This window comes from Convolutriloba macropyga, chromosome 5 (genome assembly GCF_964194025.1).
Source record: "Convolutriloba macropyga chromosome 5, txConMacr16.3, whole genome shotgun sequence".
In the NCBI taxonomy this organism is placed as follows: Eukaryota; Metazoa; Xenacoelomorpha; order Acoela; family Convolutidae; genus Convolutriloba; species Convolutriloba macropyga.
This window is the reverse complement of record NC_134472.1, coordinates 49,099,300-49,122,365: the sequence shown is the minus strand read 5'-3', so window position 1 is coordinate 49,122,365 and position 23,066 is coordinate 49,099,300. Positions and strand designations below refer to the sequence as shown.

Below are 23,066 nucleotides of genomic sequence, written 5' to 3'. Positions count from 1 at the left end.
GTCATTTCTGATGTGCCATAGCCATGATTCAGCAGTCCGTGTGACTGGATATGAAACTCTCACAACTGAATATGGAATTAATTATTGGCATTAGTATGATAAAACATGCTGATAATCTGTAATTTAGTGACTGGTTATGTGACTCACTGAAAAAATTGGCTATAATCGCATTGGGTGTTTTGGCAAATTAGATATTTTGGTAAATTGTAGTGTAAACCGTTTCATTACAAAAAAATATAGTCCCGCAATTTTTCACGCCAAAAGCTTCCCCCCAACATAAAAGATTTATATTTTAAATATTCCTGCATAAATGCCCAAACCCTAAGTGTCCTTTATTTTGATTGTTGATTATACCAGTTACATGAATTGGGTTGAAGTGACAGTGGTAAATTTTCGGCGTCGGTAAAATAAAAAGTGGGTTTGACTTTATTCAAATTATTCATTTATTTATTAAGAATGTAAATTAAATAAATCTTGCTTTTTTTATTTATATATGTCGCCGCTCTGATTCGTAGGCGATTACAACGCAACTCGACTTACAGAAATTGAAGAAGTTCCAGCTTATGAATTTAAATTTTTCAATCGAAAATTATTTTAATTATGTTGAAAGAAGAACTGCTTTTTTGATAAACAAACCATTCAAACGTTTAGCCGAAATGTCCTAAAATATTAAATTCGTATGTAATCTATACAAGCTAATTGTCTTTATATCAAATGAAACAAATGGTGCTTTTGAACTTACATTTGTGAAATGTTGTTCTGGCGACTTCAAAGCTTTAATCATTGGATTGGAAACAAGAGTGTTGTGAAATGCAGTATATTAGTCGCCAGCAAATTTGGCACATTTAGGATTGGACTTGGATTAAATAATGGGAAAATAAATGGATGAAACAGGAACTGAAATGTCAGAGAGCCCAATAATAACCTCGCCCTCTCTCCTATTCCCTCTCCCTCTTCTTATTCGCACAATTTTGGGTTAGTGCCAAAGGTGGTAAGGCGGGCAATGGTAATACACAAAACAAGAGGAGGGGAGGAGGGGCTGGGGGTGCGTGTGCTATGAATAGTGTTGGAATAGGACGGCGGGGCTAATTTGCATTTGAATAGGAAGTAACTTGTCAATCAGATGAAGTTGCAAACAATACAAAACACAAAAGACACAACAGTCGTGAACAATTTCGTCACTTTCCCACCTTCTCAATGTATTATTCGCATTGTTATCCTTATGACTGGGACTATTGTTGTTTGTCGACTTTGAGTGGTTTGTTTTCAATCAAAATATTTCTCAAATCACATTAGCGCGAAGGCACAAATGGTATGTGATTGAATGAAATAAGTTTTTCGACCGAACAATAACCTTAAAGTTTAACGTTATTAGTGCTCTGAATAAGACAGAACTGCAACCCGATACTTTCCTGGAACATAAAAGCGGCTCAAATAACACCCATAAATAGACCCAAACTGATATTTCGTTTCACTTTGAAGGCATTACCAGGGGCAGGGAAATTGTGCATGTTTGACTTTTGGCATTAATAAAGCATATATTACACAAATTGAGTAAATATTATGTTTGTTGCAGATTTTGTTCACATTTTGCTCGATAACAATCATCCCCCTTCAACTTTATAGTCTTTAAGAAGATTCCCGCTTAGATACCAAGTAAATTCTTATTAAATTTCTTGTGTCCACTTTTTACAAAATCTCAGTTTGATAAATCTGTTATAAGACAAAGTCAGATCCACAGCTCCTTGACACTTTGCGTGAATGCGAAAAATTCATCAAATTAACATAAAATGAATGAAAATATTTAGTAGCTTTGGGCAAAATTATCAGAAAACTCTTTGCAGAAATATATTTTTAAAAAATTTGGTGAATTGTGTTGCTTCTCAAAAGTGGATTTTTTCAGTATATATTTACGGGAAGACAGCCTATGCTCTGATTGTAATTTCAAGATCAAGACTTTATTTTACATGAGTGGAAAAATGTGATAATTAGGACAATTTTTATCCAGTCTGCAGTTCTGATCATTCCGGTCGCTTCTGTTGGAAGCTTTTTTCACCTGTAAAAATTATTTGATTCGGCTCTAGCTCTCTTGCAAGGAATGCACCGCTTAAATTGTTTAGACTTGACTAAAATTACATTTAATTTTTTGGCTTACATCGTATATGAGAAACAAAATAAATTAAAGAAACATTGTAGCAAAACAACTTCAAAGTAACACAAAAACCGGAACTAAGAGAAAGGCGAACAAAACAGCTGGATTAACCAAGAATTGATTGCCCGAGGGTTTGTCAATGGCAACCGTTTTGTCATATTGTGAGAATTTCAAGCTTAAAAGCACTGGGAATAAAAATTTTGCATAACTGTAAAACTACTAGCGTCTCTGTTACTCATTTGAAAAATTCGAAAAAAAAAATTATGATTATTGTCAAAAAATTGCAGTTTTTTCAAACATATTGTTTGCAAACTTTTTTTCAAGTTGTAAAAGATCTCAATTTTCAACTTGGAAGCAGTACTTTTTAAAGAGCTGAGTTGATGTGGCTTCCCAACGGTAGAAAGAAAGGTTTTGGCTTGAGAAGCAGTTGCAACTGATAATCAAAAGAAATTGAAATGTCATATTTTCGCATTAGCAAAAATGTATAAATCGGTAAAAACCCATATCCCGCAGTACCAAGTGTCTTTGCTTTGAACATAATTATCCCAAACCAAACATTTGGATAGAAACAATGTTATATTGGTACTCATTAGAAAGAAATTGACATTTCTACTCTATAATAATTTTTTTTCAATAATTCCTTCACCAATTTTAAATCACAGAATCACTGATAATCATTTTTTGTCAAAATGAATCAACATTTTCAAAGAAATGGACGACGATTATGCAAAAAGCATAGCAATTGAAGTGTCGAAAACTCCAAAGAATTTTTTCTTTGGAATTAGTAGTTTTTTTACATAAACTTTTAATGAGGAAAAAAATATGGCTCCCACTTTTTGGGCCAGTTTTTAAAAACTCACTGATGAACGGAAATTTGGGGGGAAATTGAAAAAACAAGATCGAATAGCGGCGTCAGGATTGTGGTTGTGAGAAAAAAAATTAAACTTAAAAATTAAAAGAAAAAAATTGAAATTTAGTCTTTTTGGAACCCGTTTTGTCCTATTCAGTTGAAGGTGTTGTAACTGTCTCTCTCTTGTTAAAAAAGAATAAAATTAGCCAGAGGTGTCAGAATGCTCATTTATGCAATTCTGTTCTAGACGTGTATAGTAAAACCCCAATGTTTTGAATTCAAAGTTTTCAAAACAACTTCAAAGTAACTCAAAAACAGGAACTAAGAGAAAGGCGAACTAAACAGCTGGATTAACCAAGAATTGATTGCCGAAGGGTTTGTCAGTGGTAATCGTTTTGTTATATTTTGAGACATTTCAAGCTTAAATGCACTGGGAATATAAATTTTGGATAACTGTAAAACTACTGGCGTCTCTGTTACTCATTTGAAAAAGTCAAAAAAAATTATGACTATCGTCAAAAAATTGCAGTTTTTTCAAACATAATTTTTGCAAACTTTTTGCAAGTTGTAAAAGATCTCAATTTTCAACTTGGAAGCACTGATTTTTTTAAAGAGCTGAGTTGATGTGGCTTTCCAACGGTAGAAAGAAAGGTTTTTGGCTTGAGAAGCAGTTGCAACTGATAATCCAATGAAGTTGAAATGTCATATTTTCGCATTAGCAAAAATGTATAAATCGGTAAAAACCCATTTCCCACATTACCAAGGGTCTTTGGTTTGAATATAATTATCCCAAACCAAACATTTGGATAGAAACAATGTTATATTGGATACTCATTGGAAAGAATTTGACATTTCTTCTCTATAATAATTTTTTTTCATTAATTCCCACACCAATTTTAAATCACAGAATCACTGATAATCATTTTTTATCAAATGAACCAACATTTCCAAAGAAATGGACAACGATTATGCAAAAAGCATAGCATTTGAAGTGTCGAAAACTCCAAAGACTTTTTTCTTTGGAATTAGTAGTTTTTTTAAATAAACTTTTAATGAGGAAAAAAATGTGGCTTCCATCTTTCGGGCCGCTTTTTAACACTTGACTAATGAACGGTGATTTGGCGGAAAATTGAAAAACTAAGATCTAATTTTGGGGTAAGGTTGCGATTTTGAGAATAAAACTAAAAGAAAAAATTTTAAAATTTAGTTTTGTTTGGACCGGTTTTGTCCTATTCAGTTGGAAGTGTTGCATTTCTCTCTCTCTCTTTCTCTCTCTTGTTGAAAAAATAAACATAACTCGCCTGAGGTGTCAGAATGTTCACTCATGCGTTTTATGCATTTCTGTTCCAGACCTGTATAGTGAAACGCCAATGTTTTGAATCCAAAGTTTTGAAATCCAAATTAGACTACTGACCTATAGGTTTTGAGGATACGAACTTGGAGGCTATTTCCAGGAAATAAAATAGAGCAGAAAGATTGTGTGACAGTTTTTTTGCAACAATGGTAAGATGTCAAAATTTGAAAAAAAATGACTCAGCTGTAGGTAAAATTGTGTATATTTGTAAAGATTTTCTTTTTTGCATTTCCGGAGTAGATTAAACATTCACCACGTAATCTTCTCGCGCTCTACCTAAAGCTCCAAAATGTAATTTTTTTTCAAAAGAATTTTCTTCTATCGAGCTTCAGTATGAAAACTTAAGCTTCAGGTTCAAAAGTGATGTCTTGACAAAAGTTTTTACAACAAAAATGAAAAAAACGTCAATCAGAAAATTTTCTGACTGGTTCCTAATTCGTTTTTTTTACATAAAACTACTACATTTTGATCGATATTTGAGCCGTCTGTCTCACCAATATTTTTCCAATAATTCAAGGAAATTACAACAAAAAGGTGCGCCTTCAAAGAATGACCAAGCTAGCTATTCGAGTGCATCTCAGGGGTATTATTTTTGATAATATAATTGTAGCTCTCTAGAGGAGATATTGGTCGGCAACTGATAAGACAAAAAGTTGCCAGGCAAGCATAAATGTCCGGCATCTAATGACAAGTTGGAGCAAGAAACCGTAACTTATGTAAGGATATATCTTTAGCCCCTGAGTTGAAACCAAATTCGAAGTTCAATTGACAACTCACGCTAAAAATGGCAACCACATTATATACAAATCAGTATCCTATAGTTTATTACACTGAGAACACTAGTGAAAATGACAGAAGAACCAAATTTAGTAAAAAAGTTATCTCTTAGCACTTCAGATTTGAGAAAATCTAATTTCTTTAGATCTGGTATGTTTGGGAGCCCCAGCTTATTGGGCGCCCATTATTTGCACCCTTAAGCGTACATGCCATGTTAGCAGGATTACGAACACTGTAGCGCAACAACCCCGATGAGGCTGGACGAGTTTTGGCACGTTAGAGATTGAAGCTGTTAAAGCTCAAAAGATATTTGAGAGAATAAGAATTAATTTTAGGAGATTCAAAAGAGAAGAAAATTGTGAAGACTTTAGCAAAAATCAGCGGTATATATAGTCTAAAAGATAAATATAACATTCACAGTGTACATTTGTTAAAAGGTTAATGTATCAAAAATCAGGCGATTTTGGGGCGTATGAGTGGGCGTCATTTCATTATTACATACAAAATTTACTTCACTTGAGATGGTTCACAAAGTTGCATTTCCTATTCAATATTAGTAGATAAATATCAATATTTGACAAACATACAGAACTAAACTGATTTACATTCATTTTCTAAATTGTGAGCTGCAGTTGTCGTTATAAATCTGGTAAGTTTGTTTTCTTTCTGAGTTTATCAACATAAGTTAAGTTTCTAAGCTCTAAGATATTTTCTAAGTTCTGTTCTGTGCTCCAATATGCCATATTTTCTATAGTAGTTTACTATTATCGGAACGTCCTCTGTAACTGAGGTTGCAAATCGTACTGAGGGCACAAACAGAAAAAATCCAATATTTATTATGATTGGCTTATTACTTGCCAGGCGAAATTTATTAGCGTTTGAATTTATACTTTTTCGAGCAACGCTTATTCTGTTTGTCGGTCCAAGCGTTTTTTCTCAATGAAAGTCTCAACGGTTTAGTTCGCAGCTATTTTCCGCCAATCTGTAGAGTATGTCCATATTGCAGTTAGAACATAATAGAGAGCGAACGATAAAAGTTGAAAAAAATCTTTGCAAACGAATTATTCCTCTGTTCAGTTATTGATTCGAATCGACAAATTTTGCATTTCCTTTGACAAGCATTTAAATAATTGTAAACAAAATTAGCAGTTCTCAGCGTCGGTTAGTAATTTTTAAAAATAGGGGAAATTTCTTGCTGTTTTGGTCTTAAGTATCAGAAACTGTTGGTGTTGCGGCTCGCATTCTAAAAATTTGTTAATTTTTTCAATATTTCAAGTTATTTTTGAAAAGACCCAGGTTGACCAAACTTAGAAAACTTACGGCAAGGCCGTACTACGTGGCACTGGAAAAATCTTAGAAGAAAACCGTACCAAGTCTTATCAACTTACTACGGTGCCGTACAAGGACGTTAATCGACGACAGCGATAATCAAAGTTGTGTTCATTTCAGAGGTTCTTGATGTATATCATATGGTTTAGAGGGTAAAAACGACCATCTATGTTTGTGAACTGTTTCAGGAAAAAATCTGGTCCCGATTTTCTGTTTCATCAAAGAGTATAAGTTTAAATAAAGGCCAGTGCGCCATTATAGCGGTGCTGAATTTCCTTCTGAAGAGTTATCAAAGAACTTGAGTAGATATTAAACGCAAGGAAAACAACAAAAATACACTCAATACTTACGTAAATATTGAGAGCAATTTATCTGTGCTTCTGACCCAAAAGAAGATATTTTGAAGCAAATTTATCGTTTAAATCGAAATTGAGTCACTTTAGCTTTTACAACTGTCTCCAATTTCGTTATAAGCAAGACTGAAATTGTTAACTTGTGAGACAGAGTCTTGTCTGAGTAGATTTGGATAGATAAATTGTACTTCAGTGGAACTAGTTGTGTTTTCCTTCTGCTTTGATTCTGATTCTTAGTCTGATCCTCAGCTATCCTTCTCAGATTGTCTGGCTACAACTACGCAAAACAGCTGAGACTAATTCTAACAAAAGAGCTGATCAACTGGATTTTAAAATTGTTTCAATACATAAAATGCGAACTAGTCGACTGCCCAGCATTTGAAAATCTTCTTAAAAACAGCTTGCTTTAAAATAGGCAGAAACTCCACTGAACACCTTTTTAGTTGATTTTCGCAAAAGGAATACGTGTTGAAATAGTTTGAACCATTAAGTTTGAAAGGTTAAAAGGGAATATAGTATTCTTTAATTTGACCAAAATTGAAGGAAGATCATTTAACCTATGAAAACCCCGATCACTTGATTTTTTTGAGTTTGAAAGAAAATTGCAGAGAAGCTATGTTGTAGAATTTGTACTTTCTTGAGTTATGTCGTCCTTTAAGAGTCTGCGTCCTCAATACGAATGTTGCAAGAATATAAAAGATTTTAAATCGAACTTGTAACAATATCTTGAATGCACTGGCAAGATCACGACTTTCAGAAAAAATTTAATCTTTCTGGTACATTCATAAATTAATGTTGAAGAAAGCGTAAGTTTTCAATTAGTGAAAAGCTTGCAAGACCGTACGAATTTTTCATAAACCTTATTTCTAAATTAGCATCAAACAGCATTTGTCACCACAGTTTTGAACAAACAGATAAAAATGAATCTATACTTAAAAGTGCAATTTAGACCAAGGAGTTGACTGCGAGATAATTGCATAATGACAGAAAAAAATTCTCCGAGCCTCAAGATCTGGACAAACAAATGACATTTTCTATTTTGTCGTAGTGTGGTAAACATCACAGATTTAAGAGCAAACAAAATAGAACAACAAAAGATTTTTTATCATTTCAATTAAAAGTGTTGTAGGGTCTTAGACCAACCACATTATTGAAGAGAAAATTGACAGAGCTGATGATGCAAATTAATCTATTCACTTACTTTTTAATGTTTTTCAAGGTTTTGTTTCTTGACGCTTAACTTTGGCGTTAATTCACTATTGTAGAAAAAAAATGATTTTGGAAAATGAGATTTTTAATATTTTTATTTATCACGCTAAGAGGTTCTAGCTAGCACACCATTTCCGAAACTAATTAGTGAATTAAATATTATGTTACAATTCTTACATGAGTAATATTCTGAAAAGTCTAAGAATAGCCAGGAAATAATCGGTTAAAATCCTTATTAGCTCCGATATAAATTTGAAATAAATAATACAAAGAGGCATGGTAAAGTACGCTTGCGCATAATATTCGGACCCAGCTCATCTACAGTTTTGACTTAAATATCTTCCACTTTCAAAAACATCCATTTTTTAAATTAAGAGGTGAACGAAGAAAAAAACGCTTTATAATCAAACGACTAAACGATTTCATTATTGCTGCTCTAAAGGTCCAACGAGATGTGCTGTTAACAAAACGCGGCATAAAACAACATCAAAAAGCAAAAACATTAATTAAATACGACCAAGGCTCAATGTCGATTTGAAAATGAAAAGCTTAACAAACTCAAAATAGCATCACATAAAACCTAAATTAACAACTTAGCTTGTAGTTAACAAGAAACAGATATGACACTTGTCCTTAATGAGACTAGGTTAGCAAGTCAAAAAGACGAAAAAAGGCAAAGTTAAAATAATATTTAACATTGATAAAAAAGATTTCAAAAACATGAAAACAATTAGCTATCAGCTGAAATAAAAAAAATAGGGGTCATCATATTTACCTAGGAAGCCAAAAAGGCCTGTGATTGTGTAGATTGTATCATGCTACTACGAGAACGGCTATCATAGGCAAAAATAAAAACTAAATAAATAAAGTTTGCGAGAAAACGGTGTCAAAGCCGTTAAAACCATATTCAAATAACTAAGAACATTATGTACGTTTAATTATGCCCCGTTCAACACCATTAACGTGATTTTAGACTCATCAATCAAGAAATGACTTGACAAGAGGAAAGTGAATCTCAAAAGGGGCAAATGTCAAAAAACAAAGAAAATAAGCTTACCTCATAAAATGTAAACAAAACAAAAATAAAAATATCACTCGATAGATTAACTTGCAGCTCCATGGGATGCCAATGGAACTGGAACCTGTTTTCAGTGTGTCTAAGTCATTGAGCTAGAAAACAGCATCAAATAAAGAACTCTAATTTGCAAACAGAAATTTATGCAAACAGTGTCAAAGCAATAGAGACGATGAGCTTTGAACTGCTGTAATATGTGTTCATATGAGCCTCACGTAAATTGGGCCAATCAATAGTTGAGTAATAAATTGAATTTTTACCGGTAAGCTAATCTAAAAGAAACAAAAAAGTGAAAATGTTTTTTTAATACAGCGTAGTAAACAATTCAAAAAATTATTTATTGTAAGAACTCATAATGAGACAAAAACAAGCATTGATACTGCTCCTCGTTTTTTTAAGGAAATTGTAGCGGTGCCAATTTTTGCAGGAAAAGTATACTGACAAATGTCAATGAATCAATAAATAATGAAACTTGGATAATCATAGTTTTGTAAGGAAAGTTGGCAAGTTATTATATCCAGTCCTCAAAGGAACAGGAAAAAAAAAAGTTTGGAGTGTGTAAAGATGATGTGAGCAGTCTTTGGCTTTATTCTTCTGTTGAATTGAATTCAATTGTTCTATAGAAGCTTTATTGATGCCTTTTAAATGCCTAATTGGTTTATTTGCAGTTTAATTTTTTGAAAAAATTTAGCCAAATTGAAAACAGAAGTTCGAACGAAACAGTTTTGCAAAATTACCTGCTCCTCTGTCTTCGATACTAAACGCTTAGCCGGAAGAGCCGCGAAATAGTTTTTTGTGACATTTATTGCAGATAGAAACAGACACAACTAGAAGCTGAAAAACTTTGAAGACATTCAACATGCATTATGAATAACTTTAAGCGGCAAATTAATCGAGCTTTTTAAGATCTTGTTGCAGATGCATTATAACGACGTATATTTAGTGCTTTTTAATATATATATATATATATATATATAAGAATCAAAAATAAAATAACAGGACACCCGAATTATTTAAAATTTTTGAATAATGAGTTGACAATTACACGTTCTCAACTTTTACAGCATCATTTAAACAGGACACTGCAAAACACATAGCTCTGTTTGCGCAGATATGAAAAAAACCTGGAAAGCATTAATTATGAAAAGCACAATTAATTTAATTAATTGAAGCATCTTTAACAAAAAAGAGGAGTGTCTTTACTGATATTAAGTCATTTTACAACAAACTATTCTACAAAACCGGCAAAACTAAATAATTCGATTAAAAATATTAACCCAAGAAGCAATTTCTCAGATATGTTGTCAGTAAGGTTAAATGTTAAGATAAAAAAGAATAAAAGTACGACAAACGCTCGCCAAGATCAAAAATCTTTACAGAAATTGGAACAGAAAAAGTTCCAAAGTCAGGAACATCACTAGCAAAGAAACAATGCCGTTATTTAGAATAATTAGGTGCTTATATACCTTATAAACGACTAAGGAGACTGGTCTGTCATCAATAAAACTAAGTGAGGTGACTACAGAAGAAATAAAGAAAGCGTGAAAATAAAAAACTAACTAATGTTTTATGACAACAAATAGTGTCGGGAGAAGCGTGAACTGGATGCTGCCGATCTCAGGCAATTCCAAATAAGCACAATTTGATTACATATGCATTATTTAAATGGCACTAAACAGAAGAAAGACTGAAAACAGAACTCAACTAGCCACACGTGAACAAAAATTTTCGTTGAAAAACTCAAAATTTGTTCAAATAACTATTTCAAAGTGAATTTTCAACGTAGTTTGATAACAAAAAACCCCGTTTCAATTCTGCTGGTTTCCTGGCCCCATGTCCTCTCCAGCGTGATTAAAATCAAAACATCAGTTTGATTTATCACTGACGTGAAAAGACTGAACAAAATGTGAACAGATCTTGAGAAGAGAGAGCACACCATTACAATACAAACAATCTGGAGAGTATAAAATCACCAATACCACAATATAATAGAATAACATTTCTGTTTCACAATTTTACTTCATTTTTAATCAAAACCAACAAGAAAAAATAAACAAAAAACGAAAAATGTGAACAATAACAATACCACTCATGACTCTCTAGAATAAAAAATATTGATCGGCCAAAAATGGCTGATCAAAAAACCAGTAGATCATATAGTTGCTCCCCCGTAAAATGGGTCAGAACAAAGTTTATTGGCTTTGCAATGAGTATAACGCAATTTACAGGAAGAATCAAACCTAATTTTCATTAATTCGAAATTACGTCTCTGCATTATCTACAACTAACTTTTGTAAGCTTTGCTTCAGATTTCTGGGCTTAGAAATACAAAGTCTGAATTGTTGCAACAGAAAACGAAAAAGTTTCTAAAAATTATTGTGTCAGAATGTGCAAACGAGAATATAGGTAAAAAAGGGATAAGATTAATAAGAGCTTGAAGTTAGATCTAGCTTAACAGTTGTTTTTGTGAACGCACAAAAAAGTAGTACACAAAATTTTCACGTCACCGATCACTTAAAATTGACGAGAGTGAAAACGAACGAGTGAAGAAACATTTTCTTTCATTGACAAAGTATAAATATCAAAGTATGAAGACTGGGATAGTTCCATAACAACTTTTTAATGCTATATCAAGATGCAAGAGAAACAATGATTTTGTTCTTGGACAAAAAAGATATATGCTTTTAAACCGAAAACATAGTCTGCACTAAAAATGCTGAGATGTACGCCTAATTCTGAAATATTGCTATTTTTGCATTCATATCTTTTTGGGCAGTTCTTATAGTCATTAATGTTTCTTTACAGAAAAGTATTGTTTAAATTTATCATTCAACGTCACGGATGAGTAAATCAATATGACTAATTCGGGCAAAACTTAGCAATGTAATTAGCAACGCAAAACAGCATAATTTTTTTGGTTTCTGTCAGTTTTTAGTTTTAGACAAATAGAATTTAGTTAGCACTCCTCGAGTGACTCACTTTTATCTACTGGATATCTTTATTGACGGGGTCTCAGCAGATACTAAAAATCTGTGTGGCAAAAGAGATACTGAAAATGCTGCACGACAATTTTCAGTCACAACAACAAAGTATGTAGTTTGATTTGAGCTTGTACTTCTCATTATGTTTACGATACTGAGAAACAACTGTGAACCTTTCTGTTGTCTTAGCTTATCTTCTTCTTTAATTCCTTCAATTTAAAAAAAAACAAAGTTACATGCGTTCACTTATGAAAACTATTGTGAGCGTTTTTGTTGTCTCAGCTTGACTTTCTCTTCAATTCCTTCTATTTAAAAAAGAAAAAATAATAAAAACGAACATCATGGTCACTTACGGCTGAAAATAATTTTTAAACCTGTTTGATTGTGTTGTACCTTCACAATTACTTCGTTGTACCATTGTTAATAGTAACTTGCTAGGGAAACTGACTTTCTAATTGCTTTTCCAGATAAAATAATTGAAAAAAATCGTAATCTATCAACTCTGTACATATTTAGAAAAATTGGGCTCTGAGTACTTTTTGTCTGCTTGCGTTGAAATAGATTTCATAGTCGTTTAACTCTCCAAAGTATCATTTTGAAAGAGAAAAATTGACCAAGCAAATTTTGTTCCTATTAAATTACTTTTTTTGTTTTTAATTTTCAAAGAAAAGATTCCCTAATCAAAAACCAAATTTTTTTCCAGCATTTTTTTTTACATCTCAGGCCGCAAAAAGATGTATGTAAGATCGCAAAGCACAACCACTTTTCGACTCAGTGAGTTGTCATCGTTTCAATTACCTGGGATTAAACATTGACTCTAAATCTACAAAAAATTGTGAAGGCACAATTAAGGAGGACATGCAACTGTAAAACATTAATTTGCTTTTATAGAAGAACTGTTGTCCCGGTCTTTGAGTATAAAACTTTGATTTATGGATGCACCACAAAGGTTGTCTGCAAAAAAATTGGAATTCTGTGATTTTTCTATGCAGATTTAGGCTTTTAACAATTGTTGGGCTGTTTTTTAAACATTTGTTAAACATGTTGGGCTGTTTTTTTCTCAAATTTAGACTGAAATGTTGCCGCATGTTTCATGAAATAGTTGAAATGAATGACATTTGAATGCGGATTGTAATTATAGCTATAATTCATGTTCCAAAACAGCACTTTCTGTTTCTTCCAAAATCATCAAAGAATAAGCTGACAACAATTTCATTCAAACATAGGGGTGGAGTTTATTGAAATTTTTAGTGTAAAAAAAGGTCTTGACAAATGCTGAGAAAACGTCTCCGCGTAAAATTGAGAATCTTGTCAATCGTATCCAATATAGTTTGACATCATTGCAAAGCAGTGTAATCAGAGAACTTGTAATGAAGTAACCTGTTTTTTTTATTTTATTTATTTTTCTCTGAGGGTTTTATAAAGATGTGAGAGTATCGCAAAACGTCCGATCCTGGTAGTATTTATTAAAAGATTGGATTATGCGCAATCCGTTTCATTATTGTCATATAAATGTCAGAATTTCAATTCATTCATTCATTCATTCATTAATTCATTCATTCACTCAGCTTCCTGCAAGACACACTTTCGGCAAACCTTGGCTAATTCTGTACTTCCTTTTACCAAGAAGCATAAACTCTAAATGTTGACTGTGCTAAAGCTGTAACTCATTGTTCACAATCATCTCCTTACTCTACCCTATTAACAACTCCAAGAAAAAATCTCAAACACTGTAAAAATCATCATAATAATGATCGCCTCGTATCGAGCTTTTCAGTTAGTATAGTTCCATGTCTTACTAGTTTTTGCATTTAATATCTTAATTTATAATGAAATTGACACCGCATTTAATAATCGCTGGAGAACTTGGAGATCACTTATACGGAAAATTTGACCTATTCTTCGGGTAAATGTTCTTCACTGTGGGCTTGTACATAAAACTGTGGAACCTAAATTCCTCTTCTACTGAAAGTAATTACCAAATTTGAAATTATTTTTCAAGTGAAATTTTAATTGGTGGAATCAAATCAGGCAGATAGCAGGTTGTTTTTCACAATTGATTGCAACCAGTCAACATTTCAGGGTAATTGAGAGAAATTTGTGATCTTCTTTTTCTAATTTAAGCGCTTTCTGAATTAAGGGTAATTGAGTAATCGAAAGCGAAGGCTGATTTCTCGCAATGAATGTTGATTTCGGTACCATTAGACGTTTGTAATGATGCAAATGGTTGCTTTGTTTGTGTGTTTTAGTTGAGGTTTTATTTCAAATACTTAATGGAATAGTTCATGTTTGTCAGAATTTTTCCAATTAAAAATAAAAACTTTAAAGCAGTAGATATATTTTCGGCACCTTTTACTATAAGCAGTTAAAATTGCCTACAGCGAAAAATCAATGAAAAGCTGTGAGAAAAATTTGAAGCAAAAGCTAAATTAATTGAAATATTATAGGTACTCACAATCTGAAAATTTCCAGAACAAATACAATGACATGTTTCGCAAGCCGCAGAGATAACACAAATGCAGAACTGCTATATCCCATCAAATTGATAAATAAAAGCAATTAGCAAATATGTAATTGATGTACAAGGAAAAAGCAACTGATTTAATTCAAGCTACTAAAACATTGAACAGTCGTTTCTGTTTAAAAAGAGAATGCTCAGAGCTATTGTAGTCTACGTCATTGAAAAACAATCAATCCCGACACTATGGTTAATAATTTATAAATAACTATTTGTTTTTCCACAACAATTGCAATGTCGCACAAAAGCGAAATAAAAACTGAACCAACAACGTCAGTGGAAACACTTTTACGTGCAAACTTGCTCTTTATGAAATATTTTAAATTTTACGTAACTCAAAAGTTGCTTTTGAAAATTGCGTCACAACAAAGCATCATCTAATTTTTCATTATAAGTGATAACTTCGGGGATTTTCCGGGAATTTCCGTTTGAAATGAACAAAAAAAAAGCGTGGTAAGAACAAAAAAGAATGTGTTGAACAGAAGAATTAGAGAATTTTGTGCATAGTGATAAAAGTGGAAGAAACTTTTTCAGTTGGGTTGGCGTAGCTGGCGTTTCTTAATTCTTTCTCTTTTCTTGTTCTTTGTCTGAATGTGTAGATTTCCGTGTAAGGTGGCCCTTCAAAGGTGTATTGATTGATTCAGTACAGGTATTCATTCATTAGAAGTATAGGGAACAAAGCCATAGTAACCTCTATTGACTTGGCTTTGTTGTCTAATGCCCTCTCAAATTCGCAACTATGCTTCACCACAACTACAACCAGTATCAACTTATGCGGTCACTATTTCGCAAATAAGTTCAACTTACAGTACATGAATCGCTGGAAGAGCTCGAAAAAAGTATATAACAAGAAGTAAAACTTGAAATTGAATGCAGACAAAAAATTCAAACCAGACCCAATGACAATTTTATGAGTTCTGGGCCTTGTATCAGTGTTGAATCGGAACTCGAAGCATGGTCAAGGTTAAACGTTCAAATGATTTTTAAAACAGACTCAAATAGCTAATCAAAACGCAGAATAAAATCAAAAAGGACAATGATAAAGGTAAAAGGAGAGCCGTAAGATATCTATTAATTTTGTACTCACTTTGACAAAGCAAGCAAATTAAATGACAAATTTCAGGTTGAGGTGCGCGACCCAAGCTAGCATTAATCAAACCAGTATGTGTTATGCATAGGTAGTTTAAGACCATAAATAACAAAATTAAATTTCATCAGTGTCACTTGAGACCACGAACAAAAAGGGCACAGAATTGCATGTGTTGCTGTTGCGCACGGTACCAGACTAAGGAAATAAAAATTGAACCCCTTAGTATGTTTTGTTATCATGTACTATTTTTCAATTTTTTTCAAGGATCAAATTTTCCCTAATTTATTCCCATTATTTCGAGGAAAGCAAATTCGAAATACTTAGAGGTTGAATATGATTCAGTAAAATAATTTGGAGGGACGAGTCAGTATAAATTAATTTTTTACTTAACACACTAAAACGTGCGAAAACCAGAGTAGAGTATACATAATAAAATTTGAGCAATGTGTTGCATTAGTAAATTTTCGACGAAAGATAGTGGATGAGAAATCAGATGCAAAAACTCTCAGATCAGATGTAATCTGATTCAAGCGTCAAATAACCTCCGTTGATTGCCAGAGCAAAAAAAATCTTAGCAAAAAATTCTCAGTATAATTTATGTGGTGTTTTTTTTAAATACGTTCCAAACAGTGTTAATTTACGTAAAGATCACGAAAAGTTTTAGATAACTGTGGTACATTAACTCCAATACACCAAATATGGTATGCACTTTCATGAAGGTAAGAGTTAGATTTACTTCATATCTGAAGTTATCCTCAAATATTAGTTCATGCAATTGTTCATTTTGAAAAGCTATATACGTTTAAAGAGTTTGATTTTATCATTCAACTGGAATCTGATTGCAATTGTCAAACATTCACTAAAAGTGCTCAATGTAAATCAGTTTTAAGTTTAATATTCAAAATCTAGTTTCAATTAACTGCCTAAGTCAAAAGCCAGACGGAAACCGAAATTAAAATAATTCCATGTTTGCACCGCAAATTTACAATATACTTTTAGGTAAAAAGCTTGTCATCAAGACCTCGGATCAATCTGAAAGGATACTTCGCTGATCGCGTATGACATGATGCAGTCAGCACGTGAATAAAAAACGCCCCTTCTAAATGAATACTTTTGGACGAATGCAACATCAGAACCGCCCCTTCGTTAGGCGAAATGGGAGACACAGGTGAAAATGCTAAGTTTGGCCGAGGAAAACATAACACTCGACATCCCTCTTGGGACAAAACCCAGAAATGAGACTAAACCCAAAACCAATATACTAGTTAAGGTTCCCTTTGGAAATCCGACAGATGCAACACAGAGAGATAGAAACACGAGAACTGTTCAAATCAAATTTTAATGTGAATAAATTTGCCAAAAAAATCCGTGAGACAGGAATTTTGTGCTGCGTGAAACCGTGGTATAAATGCAATCAAAAATTTGTTCACTTCTTTGTTTATCAATTGGTACCGAATGAAGGAGGCGAATCAGAAAATTGGCGAATCAGAAAATTATAAAGTGAAACAAATTTTTACAAGATGTACCAAAAATGACATCTTGGAGGACGTAAAATTCCAATAAACAAAAACGATGAAGTAAAATTAAATTTGGAGAACTCTTAAAACAAAGTCACTTAGAAAAACAGTAATCCTGTTCTGATAAACACTTCAATTTGTCATTTGTCATCATGGTAAGGAAATTTAATTCAACAATGTTAGCCCTCGATTCGAAGGCAGTGAAAAAATCGATTCACAAGAGTAAGTACCAAACGCCAAACATCGATAGCTTTGTTCATTCAGTATTTGAAAATTTTGAGTGCGAGAGCGTCGCAAGAGACGACATAATTTTGTAAAACCGATTTGTTGTGCGCAGACAGTCAAAGAAAACTTCCCTGAAACAGCAAGGTTTTGCGATTTTAACATGCTCAGCGGCAAAATAACTGGCACTTACAATTAAAAACATAAATTTAATGATTGAAAAATACGCCCGCGGATTTTCAGAAGGCAATACAGACAACTTTAATTGGCGTTGCAAACACATACTTCTTTTTAGATGATGTTCCTATTTGTTAGCAAAGGAAGTTTAGAGGAACATAAAAGTCTAAACAGAGAATGTTTTAAAAAATTAGACAGCAAAAATCTGACACTCAATAGGGATAACTGCCACTTCGCAAAACAAATTGATTAGCTAGACTATCAATATACTGAAAGCAGATTAAAATTTAGTGCAATTCAGTCTGAAGTCACCAAATTCATTGCAAAAAACCAAGGTAATTCTTAGGTTCCGTACACCATTTGAGTAAGTTCATTCAAAATTTAATTTTTTCACCCGCCAAGATTTTTTTTAAAGTCAACAAAAATTTTGTAGACAAAGAACAATGAAAGTGCAAATCAATGAGATGAGGGACACATCGCAGAAACGAAAGAAAATAAACAAGATAGTACTGGCCATATATTAGAAGAAAATGCGATGCATCACGTCAAGGACTAAGTGGCCACCCGAACTAATTGGCGGCGATTTTTGATCGCAGTGCCTTACCCTCTATAAAAAAGAACAAAAATCAAATGAATCATAAAACAGCACATTGACACGCTAGATGGAACGCCTTTGCCTTATTAAATCGAAATTGAACCCTTGCCAGGCGCAGCAAAAGGGCTCGTTGGTTACATATCCCGCCAATTTCTTTTTGCTGAAAGGGCCAAAACGGATTCAATTCGCACTGCGAACACATTCAAATTCAATGAAAAATCTAAGCTTAGTAAAATAGATGATTTAACGCCTATCAAACTAACTGAGCGCATCTGAATAAATCGAAATTTCACACCGACACAGGGCAGAATTTCATTCAACTAATTTGCTCATCAAAATTCAGTCAGATATTTTTCAATCTAATTTTTGGCAAACAAGAAACAACTTTAAAAATTTAATCAATATTATGAAAAAGCAAGGACCAACGGCCCCGCATAAAGTTCGCATCAGCAATAAGCAAACCGTTAGGACCACTTTAACAGCTAATACCCCACTATAGATGCCACTAATACAGCCGAATGAACATCCAACAATACTGTTGAGCTGTTTGCTGACACTTTCAACTGTCAACTGGCAATTATTCTCACCAACCGCCTTCAGGGAAGCCCGAAATCAAAGGACGCAGTCCTCAAGGAGGTGCGCAACCGCTTAATAAACGAAAATGAAGAAGGATACAAACACAAAAGCCCATATAAATATACATATATAACACCTCTACACCTCTTCATTTATATATATATATATATATATATATATATATATGTATATATATATATATATATATATATATATATATATATATATATATATAAGGAGTTGCATAAAACGAGTTGCGGGACTGCTTACTCAAAGAAAATGAAGAGCGGTATAAACAGATAAGTCAATGTATATATATATATATATATATATAAATATATATATATATATATATATATATATATATATATTTATATATATATATATATATATATATATATATATATAATAAACGTATATTATAAAATTAATTATATGGATACACACAAACATATATATATATATGTATATATATATATATATATATATATATATAAACGTATATTATAAAATTAATTATATGGATACACACAAACATATATATATATATATATATATATAAACGTATATTATAAAATTAATTATATGGATACACACAAACATATATATATATATATATATATATATATATATATATTTATATATATATATATATATATATATATATATATATATATAAAAGTACTTCCAGTCGATATTTCCATGTGCATTTGGGACGTCTATGTGTTGAGGATCGAATTGTGATCACAAATTCGATAAATAAGGCTGACGTGGAGGCATTCAACAGCACTCAACCCGGCTACTTGAGCATGACAGATATCGCGGTTCATGAGTAGCGGCCGTAAGTGATGCATGATATTCTCTGCAAAACCTCTATATGCGAATCCTGATGCAAAACAGGAAAGATTTGTTACCTTTTAATTCTAATACAAAAAACAACCCAATTAGGAGATGCACTGATTCTAAGGAGGAGGTACAAATTGATTTCAGTGGACCAATTTTTAATGAAAAGTACCAAGTAGATACCTCATTACCTGCACACCTAGAGTTTCAAAATTTCCATGTTCCATGTGCCGAAGTGTTCGAACATGCTTCCCGAAACAACATATGTTAAAGTTTCCTGATAATTACATACTAAAGCACAATTAGATTTTCGAGCATAATTAGATTTGACCATATGCTGGCAGCCAAATCGGTAGGCAAGTCACTTCATTTTGCGAACAAAAAAACATATAAGTAGGCGAAGATCCAATTATTGACAATAGAGCTGTAGGTCAAATTTGGGACACTTAGTCATACAATTAAAGGAGGGATAGCATGCAAAAAGAAGCCGCAATGAAAAACTCGATCTGAGAAACTATATCAACTCCATATTTTATCAATTCGAATTTGTCGACAAAAAACTAAAAACCAACCGTTCGAGACTCATCATAGGAGGAAAGCAAATAAGCCTCTTCTCGGTTTATTTGGCGTGGAGAGAAACAGGTTAATTGCTACATCAAACAAAAACCGGAGATAAAGGTGGAAAGCTTAGGTTTGCCAATATCGCGAACCGAATCGCCATTCTGAATTAAACCAGCAAAAAAATCCCACCCACCAAAAAAAGACTTGCAGGGACTATGTGAGGTGTTGGCTCCAGGCTCAAGAGTGATGAGGGAGGATGAATATGCATTCAAAATTAAGCAACCAAATCGATTGACCATTACGATCCGGAAATCATATTTCTCGAAATTTGGCACAAAAACCGAAAATGACACACCGCTAAGGGAGGACACTGCTGACAGACAGAAAAGGTCAACCGGAAATATCACGGAAGACAAAATCACAAAACCCGCAAAATACGTGAAAGAAAAATTGAAGGCGGCAAGAAAATCATTTTTAGGATTTCGACTGACAATACAAGCTGTGTGTCGCCAATACACTTCTTTGTGTTACGCGCACTTAGAGTAAGGATGCCATCAGAGCCCCTAGCACAGCAAGAAAGAACCAGAGAATCACCGACAATTGATAACACACCGGAACCAAACGTCTCCGCTTCTCACCAGCCAAGCTCGTCAGCCTTTACGCCAGTCGTACCGTGAGGCACAATTGTCGAAGGCATCCAACCAATCGCGGAGCGAAACCCGCCAATCGAAGCGAGCTACAACTTTGGCCAGTTTCTCAGTGCAAACTCCTCAGCTGGTAAAGGAATAGGTATCGCCGAAATCGACACCCAGAGCTATAAAGGCACTTGAACCAGATTTTGCGTCTGATTTGGATAGCCATTGAAGCAAAAAAATTAAATAACAAACTTTAAAACTCATAATTAATGGAAACACATAATAAATAATTTTTTAACAAGTGCATATTGTTAGCAGTTTTTTTGCATGTTGTTGTTTTTTTCATTGCCAAAAAAAGAAAAAGTTTTTTTTTCATCAAAAATGGGAAAAGTGCTATATGAACCCCAGTGCACTGTATATGGTAATCACTTTCATGAAATTAGTTTGTTTCAATGTTCATTATAGATCACTCCTCGCTGCTAAGCTTTTATTTTATGCTACTAATTTCATACCTGGTTGCTACTAACTTTATACCTGAAGTTATTCTTAAATTTGAGTTCACGCATTTGAATATTTTAGAAGGTTGTAAACATTTCCAAAAGTTTATTTGTTCATTCACCAGGAATCTGATTGCAATCGATTTCAATTAATTGCCTTAGTCAAATGCTAGGCGGCAACCAAGAATGACTGAATTCGATATTCGCTCAAAAATTTACAATACACTGCGAATTTATCCAAAAGTATTCTACACTAATCGTATTACATGATGTAGTCAGCAAGTGAGTTAATAATTCACGAGTGAGTCAAGATCAGATTGAGACCCGCCCCCCAAAAGAAAGGGCGCGCTGCAAGTGGAGAAATTATCAGACAACCGTGTTTGTTGATTCTTTTGTCAAATTGAGTTGCAATAGTTTTACAATCATTTCACCCCTTTGGCAGTCCAGATTGATGTTGTAGTATTGAACTCATTCTCATAATTATAAACCCTAGCCAAATTGCCCCTGCACTCCTACGTCGTTTCTAATCCGTTGACAGATCCAGAGGAATTTGAGCAGTTTTGTGGTCAGTTAGCATTCAAATTGAGCCAAAAACTTACAAGAATCAAGAATTGAAAAATTGTAGCCATTCACCAAAGAAGTTTAATTTAAAGACAAATTGGCACAGCAAAGGAGTGCAAAGAAAGGAACGGTCAAACTATGCCAAAAATTAGAAGTATTCAAAAAACACGGCAGAATAGAATCTTTTAAAACGTGATAAAAATATATTTTGAATGGTTGATTGGCATACTGTGTTTTGTGGACTTTGTGAATTTGAATGTCAATTACCCCTGCTCCTGAATATTGATATATAGAACTTCTTTAGGGACAAACGCATTCAATTGTTTACCAATTACCCATTTTCAATCATTCAACATTCTTGTTTCATCCGAAAGACTGTTGTTTTGAGTTGATTTTCAAAACTGGGAAACATTAAAACATTTGTATCGATTAGATGTTGATTTTCTACTATTAACGTAAATCTTTGTACTATTTAACGTGCAATTGAGATTCAGGAAAAAATTACGCCAAGTTTAAAATTAAAAAAAAATGGGACTAGATTTTTCGATTAGCTTTCCGTCCTCAACCAATACAATAGTGTTCAAATTAATTGCATCTCTGCGTAAAGACTCAACCAAACTAAATTTAATCGATCCGCAAAAGCAGTTCTGAATTTACCGGACGCAATTATAGATTTAGTTACTGAAATTTGTTCTTGGTTCCGCTGAAAGATAGCTATTTTGAAAAAAAAAAGTCTGGAAGTGATGAAATTCTTTTTGAAAACGGTTTCACGTTTTTGGATTAGAATTTTATTTAAAACACCCTTCTATAAAAAAAATACTTTAATTTTGATAAAAAATAAATTGATAATCTCTTGGAGATAAATGATTTTGAAACGTCCTCCTAGAAAAATTGACCAGTTTAGTTAAGCTGAATCTATTAGCTTGCACTTGATTTTGAGCAAAAACCCTCTAGACCTCAAAAAACTCAAACAAAATACAGGAGAACGTAAGTTTGCTTAGCAAATTTTGCAAATCTTACCAATTTTCTCAGATATTTTTGACCTTTGGCATGTTTTCAGGAGTCGATCGATTGTATGGAAAATAAACATCAGTTCATTTCACCCATGCCATAAGATACGAACGTGAACTTAAGTTAATAAAAGAGTTAAAATGGGTTGAACTTAAATGAATTGATGGTCGTAGTTCGGTACCT

The 23,066-nt window shown here is 33.1% G+C and overlaps 2 protein-coding genes across 8 annotated transcripts in view; one reads left to right on the top strand and one right to left on the bottom strand.

Annotated features, from left to right (window-relative positions):
* LOC142339438 (store-operated calcium entry regulator STIMATE-like) overlaps nt 1-23,066 on the top strand; it is a 432,078-nt gene that overhangs the window by 11,916 nt on the left and 397,096 nt on the right. The window lies entirely within an intron of this gene.
* Nucleotides 1-23,066, bottom strand: part of LOC142339437 (prickle planar cell polarity protein 3-like) — a 120,782-nt gene that overhangs the window by 76,047 nt on the left and 21,669 nt on the right. Inside the window, exon 1 of one of the 7 annotated variants that reach the window (XR_012759014.1) lies at nt 743-1,603. The exons of 4 other annotated variants lie outside the window; for them this stretch is intronic. The gene's annotated coding sequence lies outside the window, so the exon portion shown is untranslated. Of the gene's footprint in view, nt 1-540; nt 691-742; nt 1,604-23,066 lie in introns of those variants that run through there. 2 more of the 7 variants (XR_012759016.1, XM_075389468.1) reach the window with 2 other exon arrangements.